This window comes from Pleurodeles waltl, chromosome 7, assembly GCF_031143425.1.
Source record: "Pleurodeles waltl isolate 20211129_DDA chromosome 7, aPleWal1.hap1.20221129, whole genome shotgun sequence".
In the NCBI taxonomy this organism is placed as follows: domain Eukaryota; kingdom Metazoa; phylum Chordata; class Amphibia; order Caudata; family Salamandridae; genus Pleurodeles; species Pleurodeles waltl.
In genome coordinates this window covers 134,784,566-134,796,755 of record NC_090446.1, presented here as the reverse complement: position 1 = coordinate 134,796,755, position 12,190 = coordinate 134,784,566, and positions in this window count along the sequence as shown.

The following is a 12,190-nucleotide window of genomic DNA, read 5'->3' as shown; positions in this document are numbered from 1 at the left end:
TTAAAGGGAAATAAGTAACAAATTATGTATTTTATTAAGCATGTTGACCAGTTAAAATTCAATAAAAATACTTACATTTTATAGTGGACTTGACGCTCTATATGCTGTGGATTTGAAGCAGATGAGAAAGCATGTAAAGAGTAGACGAAGGGTGGGCAGTAAACCTCGCTCCACCGTCGGAGTTCACAGAGTTTCACCGCTCCTTCCTCCGCTTGGAGCATGGAGTTCGGCAAAACCTTCACCGACTGCTGGCGGAGTGGACTTTACCAGCACGCTAAATTCAGGCTCCTCCTATCCTGCCTTATTCCCGTGCTTATATAGCTGATCAAGTGCACAAGTTGACCTCCTTCCCTGTTGCTTTCTATCCAGAAGTTTCCAGTAGGCAGTCAAGCTCTAAAGGGTGTTAAGAAGCAGCTCTCGGTATGAAGCTAGTTAGGTGGTCGTGCGGCGGGAATATTGGGCTGCCAGGATAGGACATTCATTCCACTGGGCTCACATATTGACGGAAACAAAAAACATGTCCAGCATCTCCACCTACACATTTGAAAGTTAATCTGTGTGTTTGCCTTTTGAAAGTTAGTCACATTAACCAATTATCGTCATCAGGAAGCCTGGATGCTGTAGTCTTCTGGTCTGCGCGATGGAGATGATCAGTCTTGCCACTGCCATGCCAATATCTCTCTTGGCAGCATGCTGTCCTCTGTCCCCTGGGCTACTGGGTCTTCAGTGCAACTGGGGTTCCACGCCCTCCCTTTGCCTGCACCAGCTGTCACCCCACCCATCCAGCCTTTCCTCTGCCGCCATTCATTGGTCCCCAGCTTCCATTTTAGACATGCCCGTGCTCATGGATGTTTCCTGCCACTCACACTCCTCAGCAGGTTGCTGAGGCATTTACCATGCTGTGCAGAAGGAAGGTGGCAACACCGATGAGCAAAGCACCTCGCCTAGAATGGAGAGGCCCAGGCTGGGAGCCTTTCCTCCAGCCTCACCTGTACTAGCCCCCAAAGAAAGTTTTTTTTAGTTTTTTTAGTCCTCATAAAGTAAATCCCACCACACCACTCGAGGGTCATCAACCTGCATCCAGCATGGTGAACCAGTTTAACCAGGTTAAACCCAAGCAGATACAGCACTTCACCTCTACCGGGCATCCCCAATGCTCATATCAAACCACAAGCCCGGGAGAGAGGGGGGGAAGAGGAGGGAGTAATCATTGGACTATATACCAAAAGTAATTCCATTTTGCAGAACATTTTCCCAAATGGCCCAACATTCATCGTTGTTACCCATCGGGCCACTACGTTCTAAGCAAGAAAAGTAATCTACAGAAGACAGCCAGTCCAAAACATTCGGAGGTATGGGGCTGACCCATTTTAAACATATTTGTCTCCTAGCCAATAACATCAACAAAAACAATAAACACTTGAGCGACCTGGATAGCTTCTGGTCCCATGCGGAACCAGAGGAAACACCAAAAAATACTAAAGAGGAGGTCACCTCCACTTCAGTACTTATAAACTGCTTAAGACCAAAAGATAACTAAATTTGGACAACTCCAAAACATATGTATATCGTTTGCATTAAGCTCCCCACATCGTGGACACTTTTTTTCTGACTTCCCCACAGTGGATAACTTCTGGGAGGACCAGTAAACCCTATGCATTGTGAACAATTTATTTTTTTTCAAAGCGGCTGATCTAGTTACCGACCAGAGCATGGAGCTTGATAATTCCCAAATATGCACTATATCGATATCTGGCAAGACCTCTCCACATTTTTTCTCGGGAAGCAAAACCGCTGAATCTGAAACATCAAGCAATGCCTGATACCAAACAGAGACTTCTTTATGTACTGAGATCGAGGATAATTTCTCTTCCCAATAATTATACACTCCCACTTTCTCTTGGAGGGATGCCGCCCGCTTGCTAATTGTAAATATTTAAACCTTGAAATCTTGTGATCTGTTAATTCCTCAAATCTTGACCAGGGCACCAACTTAGCTTCCTTCAAAATTTGTCCCCACCTCATCACTCCCTTTAACACCAAGGCCAATCTATCTAAAAGGAACTCAGGAGTACCAGGAGAGTCCCAGACTGGAGCTCTTGGACTGTAATAATGAATATGGAGAGCTTGGCGTACCAACCACCATACTCTGGCAGCACCCTTAAGAAGCTTCAAACTAATCTTTTTGAAGAATTTCGGGTGACCAAACTTATTTTTTTTAAAAACTACCAGCCGCTAAAAACACTTGAGTCACTGCGCCCCAAAAGAACGTATATTCAGACCTATCCCCTAGCAAAATCCTAACATTTTTCAAGTGAAAAGCTAAGTAGTATTTATAGAAATCTGGAGCTGCGATCCACCCGCCCCCTTCCCCTAGGGCCTAAATAATTTTTGCCAAGCAATCCTAACGCCTTTGGAGGACCATACGAACGAGGTGAAATCAGCTTGCATCTTCTGAAACCAGCTCTTCTTGAATTCCAAGGGGATCGTATTAAACAGGAATGTGCATTTAGGAAGAATAACCATTTTAAGAACATTTACTCTACCTATAAAAGACAGAGAGAGCCCACCCCAAGTCTTAAGTAAGTTACGAGTCTCCTTACAAAGCTTATCAAAATTAACTCTAGCCAATTCATTAAGATTGGGAATAACTTGAATTCCCAGGTATCTAATCTGTTGCTGAACCAGCGGGCTATCAAAGGTAGTATTCCAACACATAACTTCAGTTTTCTCGGGGTTAACAGAGTAACCTGAGACTTCTCCAAACTCCTTTAAGCAGAATAGAATTCTAGAGAAAACATGTGTCAGGTCCCCAGTGTATATCATAAGATCATCAGCATACAGAGCAATCTTCTTCTCCCAGCCCATACATAAGAAAGGAGGGATCTTTCTATCCGCCCTAATTGTGGCTGCTAAAGGTTCAATATATAAATCAAAAAGAAGAGGGGATAACAGACAACCCTGCCGTGTCCCTCTCTGAATGCTAAATCTAGAAGATACCTTATCGTTGATCAAAATGCAGGCAGATGGATCTTTATTGATGACCTGAATAGCCTCAATACATTTCGGGCCCAACTTAAAAGCCTCCATTACACATTGTAAGAAACGCCAATTTACCCGGTCAAAAGCTTTGGCTGCATCAAATGTGAGGATCGTTAGGGGAACTTTTTCAGAGATTGCCAGATCCACCGCACCCAACAAGTCATGAGTCAGCTCGTGTAGATATCTGCCCCTAACAAACCCTTTCTGGTCCTCATGGATCAAATTGCAAATCACGCTCTGAAGCCTGTTGGACAAAATATGGGTGTAAAGCTTATAATCTGAATTCAACAGAGATATTGGCCTGTATGAACTACAGAGGGCCGGATCTTTCCCTGGTTTCAAAAGGAGGCTAATAACTGCCTCACCCCAAGACTTAGGCATATCAACCCCTTCCTGTAGAAGATGATTAAACAATTCTGTCAAAATAATTACCAACTCCTCGCAAAGGTTACCATATAACTCATTTGGCAGACCACCTGGACCCGGAGCCTTCCCCTTCTTTAGATTCTGAATTGCTGCTCTCACCTCCCCAGAATATATTTCCCTAGAGAGTTGCTTCTGATTCAATGCTGTTAACTGAGGGAGATGAAGCGCATCCAAATGCGCCTTTACAGACGTTTCAGAAAAATGCTGATCTTCTGTGTACAGACTCTGAAAAAAGCCCACAAAGGCCTCCTCTATCTCAGAATTGGTTGTGATTAAAGCTCCCGTAACCTCTGATTTAACAAGCGAAATAGCATTCTTGGAACGGTCTGATTTGGTTTTCCTGGCTAAAAGTTTCCCACAGCCTTCCCCATATTCATACTGGGCAAACCTGCTGCATTCCCATGCCCATCTCGCTTTCCCCTCTAAAAATAAGCCCAACTCAGATTTTGCAGATTCTAACTGAGCGTTGAAATACCTCCTCTGACTCTCCTCCACCCGTAAAGTAGCCTCCTGCAAGGAAGCCACCTTAAGCTCAAGTTGTTTTAATTGATCTTTCTCTGCCCTTTATCTATAAGTGGCCAACCCCACAAGCCTACCTCTAATAAAAGCTTTATATGCGTCCCACAATATCTGCAATGTGGTGGATCCATAATTCAGTTAAAAAAATTCATTAGTCTCCTTCCTCAAGCCATCCACAATCAACTCATCCAAAAAAAGAGTACGATTAGCTGTCCACCTGGGAGTAGACACTTGGCTATTAAGGGAGACTTGCATTATTACTGCTGAATGATCTGACAGATGTGTTGGGGCATGGCAAACCAATATTACCATGTCCCTTAACTGATGTTGAATTAAGAAAAAATCTATCCTTGAATGATGACCATATTTCTTGTTATTAAATGTGTACCTGGGACCCACCCCACCCTTCTGATGCCAAATATCTATTAAACCAAGATCCAACATTCCTTGTTTTATCCTTGACCGAGTTTTAGGTGAATTCACCGTTGGTCTTGGTGTAGACTTATCTAGAATAGGGTTCAATAAAACGTTGAAATCCCCACCAACTATAATCGGATATTTAGCAACCAATAAATGGTTAAACAGATCTTGAAAGGGTGAAGGGTCATCGACATTAGGACCATAATACCCAGCGATCGTAAACCAGGTACCGTGCAAGGCGGCCTCCACAATCAACCACCTACCCCTAGAATCCTTTTTAACAGTAGTAACCTTCACACATACTGATTTCTTTATCAAAATTGCCACCCCCTTAATTGCACATGATTGATTAGTGTATGCACAATAACCCACCCAGTTCAGATGTTTAAGATATACATTCCATTCGGTATCTAACAAATTAGTTTCTTGTAAGATAATTACTTCCTCCTCTACCCTCTTTAAGAATTCAAAAATTCTCCTCCTCCCAGGAACCTGTAAACCATTAACATTCCATGATAAAAACTTCAACAGGGCCCCCTTCAGGTTAACCATTGTCGATAAAAGAAAAATTATCGCAGGAGGACCATAAACTTAACAAAAAGTTGAAGCCGCTCATAAGAGTACATACCACACTGCTGAGGACATTTTCAAACATTTGCATAATTTCCCATCCCTCCACCCATTCCCCCACCCACCACCCATCCCGCATGAAAAACACCACCTGATCTATATCCCAAGTACACCCAATACCTTCTCCACCCATGGGAACACTCCCTCGTCGTCCAGAAGGGTGACTATTACCACCCATATGAGCTCAAACCGGCTGGCTCTTCTAAAAATATATACAATCAACATGGAGTTTTCATTTTCTCAATTAATGCCTGGACTTCCGCAGGTTCCCTAATGTTGTACATAGTATTATTCCACATAATCTTCAAAAAGGCCGGGAACCTCATCTGGACTGTGGCGCCATAGGACCTGAGATCCTGCATATACTTCCCCAATTCCCACTGCCTATCTAAAGTTGCTTTGGAAAGATCCGAGCGAATCTGAAAAGACCAATCGCCCATTGAAAAACTGCCCGCCTTGAGAGCATCAAACAAAATTCTTTCTTTTACAGAGTAAGTACCAAAAGTTAACAATAATCTTCCTGGGGGTCTTCCTATCAGGCTTCCTCCTGAAGGGATCCCGGTGAACTCTTTGTATATCCTCTTTCAACCTTATCTGGTCCATAGTGGGGAACAATTTCTTGAACAGGGTTAATACAAAAGCCTTAATATCATCCCCTTCCAGCCCTTCAGGAACATTCAGTAACCTAATATTATTACTCCGTAAGCTATTCTCCAGAGATTCCAGCTTCTCCTGAACCATCTTGCCGTTGCGTGTCAGCTGGGAAATATCCTGGGAATTCGACAGTACTCGGGCCTCCTGCTCTGAAACTGCTGTCTCTAATTTACTTATCCTCTCAGCCAACGCATTAGGTTTAGTTTCCAATGCCACACAGGACTCTCTGATTTTTCCTTGGTTATATTCAGATACCTCAAATTTACCTCTGATCTCCTCAAATAAGGAAATCAAGAGGTTCTGTACTGCAGAATCATGAGGGGATGGACCAGATTCTAAGGCCTTCGTATACAAGGGGCCCTGCGCCCCACCACACTCAACAGATCGGATTTGCGCAGACTCTTTCTCGCCAGCCTGCTTCCCATTCCCAAGGGAAGAGGCTAAGGGGGTCAAGGAGCGAGGAGAGTTCTCCAAGGGTTGTGGAGGCTGCATCTCTACACTGCGTAAAGTATTCCTCAAAAAGGGTGCAAAGGGAGATGCCAGCTTGCCCCCCTCAGATAGTAAGCCTTGAGCGCACAAAGCCTTACTGATTTTACTAAGTTTGTTACTGTGCCTCTTTCTTGGCTCCAAATCAGGCGGAAGGAGTGCAGAAAAACTCACTTTTTTAGATTTTATAGTCCCCTTCACTTGTGCTCTCTTATTATCAGAACCCCCCTTACTAGGAACTACTGAGCTATTAATTACACCTTTTTGGAGGGCCTCTTCACTCTCCCCAATACTGCTAAAATCTTCCTGTCTCTGCACCAATGGGGGGCCCCTACAAGACACCCGTACTCTTAATTTCACTGGCGTCATAAACACACTGCCTCCCACTGAAATGGCCGAATAATACTTGCTGTGATCCTTGGATTCCTCCCCTGAGTCCTTCTTAAAGATGTTGAAAGCTGCTGCAAAACATGGCCCCCGGAAACAACAGAGGATGAGAAAACGTTTTCCTCAATGAAAAATGAAAGCTGCCTCTGCCCAAAATCCGGTGCGTGGAACGCTGAGCCTTGGCATATCCATGAAAGAAATCAACTCCCCGCCTTGCCCTGGCTCACAGGGGGGGCTGGGACGAAGTAAGAGGCTCATCAGCCTCGCGGCTTCCAGGCACGGCGTTACAGCGTCATTCAGTCCCGAGCGCCAGACGGAGAGAGCTCGCGACCACGAAGCTTACGTGGCCGCCATGTTCCCCCCCTCTCTTTTTCCCCCAAAGTAAAGTTTTGCACAGAGTCCTATATAGCCCTAAGATGGGTGGGTCACCATCAAACTTATAATGGACAGCAAAGAGCTGACCTTGCCACAAGTTCATATCAAGTTTTATGTCAAGCCTCGTCCTACCTAGGAAGCAGAAGGGCTGGATTTCCCTGATATGTCATCGAAGCAGTGCCCCAACGCATAAGACTCTGTGTCAAGAGGTGCATATATGTCTCATGCAACAAAGTACTCTGAAAAGGAAGAGGTTTGAAAGAATGAAGACCTTTCATAAAAATAAACCCCCCCCTTCGTCGCTGCGGTGAGCCATGAGTGACTTGATGAAGGGATACTGTTTAGGAGACTAGAAGACAGAGAAATCAGAACCTGTTACCAGTGCCACCTGGCTTCACAAACAATCTATCCCACACCCAACCCAGACACTGAACAAAGCTGCCCACTGTGTACTGCTGTGTTGAGGTGGCCAGGTATAAAGATAAGCATGTTCCGCGGTACACAGTAGGACCTTTGAACTTTATAAATTATTTAAATTCTGTTTTGTATACCTGTTGTGTTGTGACTCCATCATGTCAAGCAGGTGGTATTTTTTTCATTATTATACACCCCTTCTTTAGTGCGCTCCCTGCTCATGTGCTGAGCTGGGGTGGGGAGTGTTCATTGTGCTGGAAGCGGGTCACAGAAGAGTGTGAGTTGGTGCTTCGCCCACAACACGGGCATTCAGCTGATTGCATATGTATATAGGGAAAGACAGCTGTGCTTCAAGCAAGACTTGCTCTCAATTGATGAGAGCTGCTACCTTTTTTGCATTATTTAAGTGGCAGGCGGGCCAGCCATTCTCCGCCTGCTCGTGGAACTCCATGGAATTCCATAGTTTTTTAGTAACTCCATGGAATTCTGCAAAGTGAAACTCCACGAGCTCAACCCAGGCCTACTGTAGGCGCTGTTAATGGAGAGACCTCTTTGCAGACCTTTGCACATCATCCCACATATATATCTCACATTCAGTGTGTTGTAGTGCACCAAATAATACTTGAAGGTATACTATAATATATAATGCAGTAAATAACCTTTCTGTGCTTGTTCTTTAGAAACAAATTAGTGAGCTCCTGCATTGGGCTGGTTCAATTGCCATTTGTACAGACAAGCAGACTACTTCTAGATTACTTCATTAAGGAGTTTGAGGTGATTTAGGCAGTTACTGGATGATTAACTTTCATTTCTTGGCTTTTTTTGTTGGTTTATTCAAGAAAATTACACTGTTCTTTTTCCCACCAACTTTTTGTAATGAAGAAGTAATTGGCGTGGGACCTTTGTATTTATTTTTTATATATTTCTTCAGACATTGTTATTTACACGCAACAGGATGGTGGACACCAGAGGCTTTGGACCACAAAATGTTAAACGTTGAAAGAAAGAGATTTTTTTTACTCGTTGGTTAACCACACAAGATCAGCATGTGCTGTGTTAGATGAAGAACCTGGCCTGCCATTTTCCAACTATACTCCAGTAGAAGATTTACAAGTTATTGATTCTGGATCTGTTGCTTATGCAACCACAGGCATGCCAAAGGCTCCTAGCCTATACCTGAAACAGTAAAAGCATTCATGCAACTTAGATATAGAAGAACACAGAGATGCCCATCAGTTGCATCATCAAAACCAGATAAGTTACACTACCAACGTTTGCACTCTTCCTGGACACCAGGAAAATTATACAAGTTTCTGACAGTTCTGCAGGAAATAAAACACTTTTCATCCATTAAACATGAATGGTTTAAAATGTAATGTCCATGGCATGCCTGTACTGCTAAAGTTGAAGGTGCCTTATGCAAGAAGTGTGTACTGTACCTATAAAGAAGTTGGAAGAGGTTCTCATCAAATTGTGGGAAAATTAGTGTTTCAGCCCTTGACAAAATGGAAAGATGCTCAAAGTGATTTTTATTCCCATGCTTCCTCCATGTTTCACAAAGGGAGTTTAACAGCAGCAGCTCACTGCTTGTCTGTTTTTGAGGGGAAGGCTGTTGCTGCTACAAGTATGATTGAGAGCAACTGGAAGAAAACAATTGTGGAAAACAGAAAACAGCTTGTACCTATAGTGCCAACCAAGATACAGCTCTTTGAGGGCACAGAGTGACTGGATAACTCATTACACTAAAAATGAACTTGAAGAGAATTATGGCAATTTCCGTGCTTTCTGCACCTACAGCTTCAAGAGCTGATGAGGTTCTTGCATGGCATCTGGCACCATGTCCTTCCAACGCAACCTACACTACTATAGAAGCAATTGTTGATGAACCGGCGAAAATGGTTGCCACCTTGAAACAGCATTGTGAAAATTGGTTCTATTCTGTTCCTAAAGTGCTTTGTAGAAAAATATATAGAAGATACATTTTTATTCAATTTTCAGCGCATTTCATAGAACAGTAGTGTATAAATGTGTTAAATTAACAGACGTGTGAGCTCTCATTATTGTTCAGTTCGAAATGCAGAATTTGCCACTTCTTTTTCTCAGCTTGGCCTGGGCATGACCCAATCCTCATTCCTTGGCATGATTGACATGATAGCCAAGCCTCTTTTCTGACATGCTGTGTTGCCACCTTTCCCTGAGAAAAATACCAGCCATCTGTTCACCTTTTAATATTCTGCAAAGGCCCCGACAAGATACTTAATCAGACATTTATATGAAATCATTTGTATTCATTTTTAACAAGCCTTTCTGTCTTTGTTTACTTTAATTAGTTTGTTTTACTTAATTATCCATCAGCTCTCACTAGACGTAGACCACATTTTTAAGTGTTTTTTATTGTATTAGCTGTGTGTGAAGTGTGTACTGCTAGCTGGAAAAAATACAGCCTTACCTGATTTTTCTATTTTTTGTCCCAGCAGGGACATTAAAATACTAGTAACAGTGGTATGAAACCAGACAAGTGGTAACCCTAGTGTGCCCCTGAAGCCAACCAATGGTAAGAAACGGGTGGCCTTCTAAGTCCACTGTTAGGAGACAAAAGCTCTCAAAGAGAGAGCAAATGCGCTGTCTGGGCGAGACCTAACAAAGGGCATACCAAAACACAAACAGAGGCCCTCAGTCAGCCGAACAAATGGCCAGCACGTGACCTGTCAGACCTGTACTTCTTGTACTACCAGAATACACTGTGTGGCCAGGGTACAGGTCAGGAGTACATGCGGATGTACGGAGTCCACCCCATTAAAATATGCTAAACTCGTTCAGTTTCATTTTCAGGCACTGGGGCACAATCAGTAGTGCCTACAATTGTCTGCTTTCATTCCAAGCAGCAATGTGCAGGTAGCGAGGGGGCTTAGTTATTTTGAAATTTCAGCTGGGCACAAAACAAAGGCTTAAGTTAAGGGGCCATCGGGCCTCCTTTAGTACGAGTATTCTTGCTGAGATCTATCTGGAGCCTCACACCTAGAAGCAAATGCAATGGGGAGGAACAAAACACACAGCTTGTTGTTACTTCACAAATATTTAGGAGAGGCATGGCCTTGGCTTTGTTTGGTCCTTCTTTATAAGAGATATGCATGCGCTGTGAGAATGTCAGAGGTGTAGGTCTGTCCAGTATTCACACAAAAAGCAATTTAAATGCCACTGTTTTGTTTTATGTCTTTTCTATTGCTACTCATCCCAATGTAGAGTATCAGAGTGCTTTACATCATATGTACACATTATTCATTTACAATAAGTCATGTGAGTGTAAATCAATGTACAGCTTGTGTTATATAAGACAGTTAGTGCTACAAGGTGTAGGAGTCACATGCCCTTCATAGCTCACTGTGCTACATTAGAAGGATTACAATTTATGAACTGCAAGGAAAAAGGATCTCTGTGTTAAAAGCAGTAACATACATCCCTACATAAAATAAACATGTCATCTGAATGTTACATCATGTGCTTTGCTGGACACACACCTAACTTCAATGCTATTTTGATTCAATATTAGGACTAGACAAAACGCAGATCTTTCCATCAAATGTGTTAACTTCCAGAGTTATCTTACCATTGTTGTTATTCCCTGAGATTTACTCTGCACACAAAGATCTTTGCACTAGGTGCCTTAACCCTGTAAGATATTTTAAAATGCAGCCTTTTTTTACAATATATTTTTATTGAGTTTTCAGTACAGAAACATAGAGCATACCAACTATCACCTCCTTCCAGGTGTTTGCAGCATACTTCTCTGAGTCCATCAGTTACATATTCAGGTCAGTCACCTCATTCCTCTAGCTAGCAACTTACCAGCCCTCCTGCCACAATTCTACATATAGAAGCTTCACACAGCACCCATGATGACCCCATTCTCCACTGCCATCCAACCACGTGCCAGCTCACAGCCTTTAGGAGTCGGCGTCTTCTGTGGCCGAGGGACTCCATTCCTTCTCTGACTTTCTTGGGGACCCTCTTCCCTAGTACACCAATTTTATAGCCCTCCAGGTTTGCTTGAAATGCAGACTTTGCATTAAGCAAAATAAGCAGAATAGATTTATTGCCTTTTCTTAAAAACATAAAAATATAAGTTGAGGCCCAGATTTTGCTTCGGGTTGAATCACTTTTTTGGCACAGCCCAGACTCAAAATCTCATTTGTTAAATCTCGAAATGGGCTCAAATGTACTCATGGTAGAGATGCTAAACAGGTGTGAGGTGTTAAGATCTGATGTGACTTCCTGTGATGTCACTTCCAGTAATGACACGTGCAGTTTCACACGCTGTGCTGTCACCTGCGTACTGCTCAACTTGGTTAGCCCCCCACTTCTTTTCTTAAGACTTTTGCCCCGAGGCCAGTCCGACCCCGAGAGACCTCGAGCTCAGCCAGAGGCAAGCTTCCGACACAATCCGATCTTGGCCCTTGAGCAGTTTTGATGCGTTCCTTGTTAACCCGTTCTGTGCCGGGGACGTAATGGTTACGTCCACCGGCACAGTGCTCCTGTGCCGAGGACGTAACCATTACGTCCTGGAACATGAGCTCGGAGGGAGCGCTAGTGCTCCCTCCGTGGACTTAGGCAGGGATGGAATGGGAAGCCCTTCCCCTTTCACCCCGACCCCTCCCTAATGACGTCAGCGCTCAATCGTGCGCTGACATCATTCGAGGGTGCCGGTCACACTGGAAGCCATTTGCTTCCAGCGCGACCTCGGAAAAACAGGTAAGTTTCTCCTCTGCCAGGGGTGGATGGGGGTTCACACAAAGAGGCATCGGGGGAAAAGAAAGGGTTTTCCTTTCCCCAGATGTCT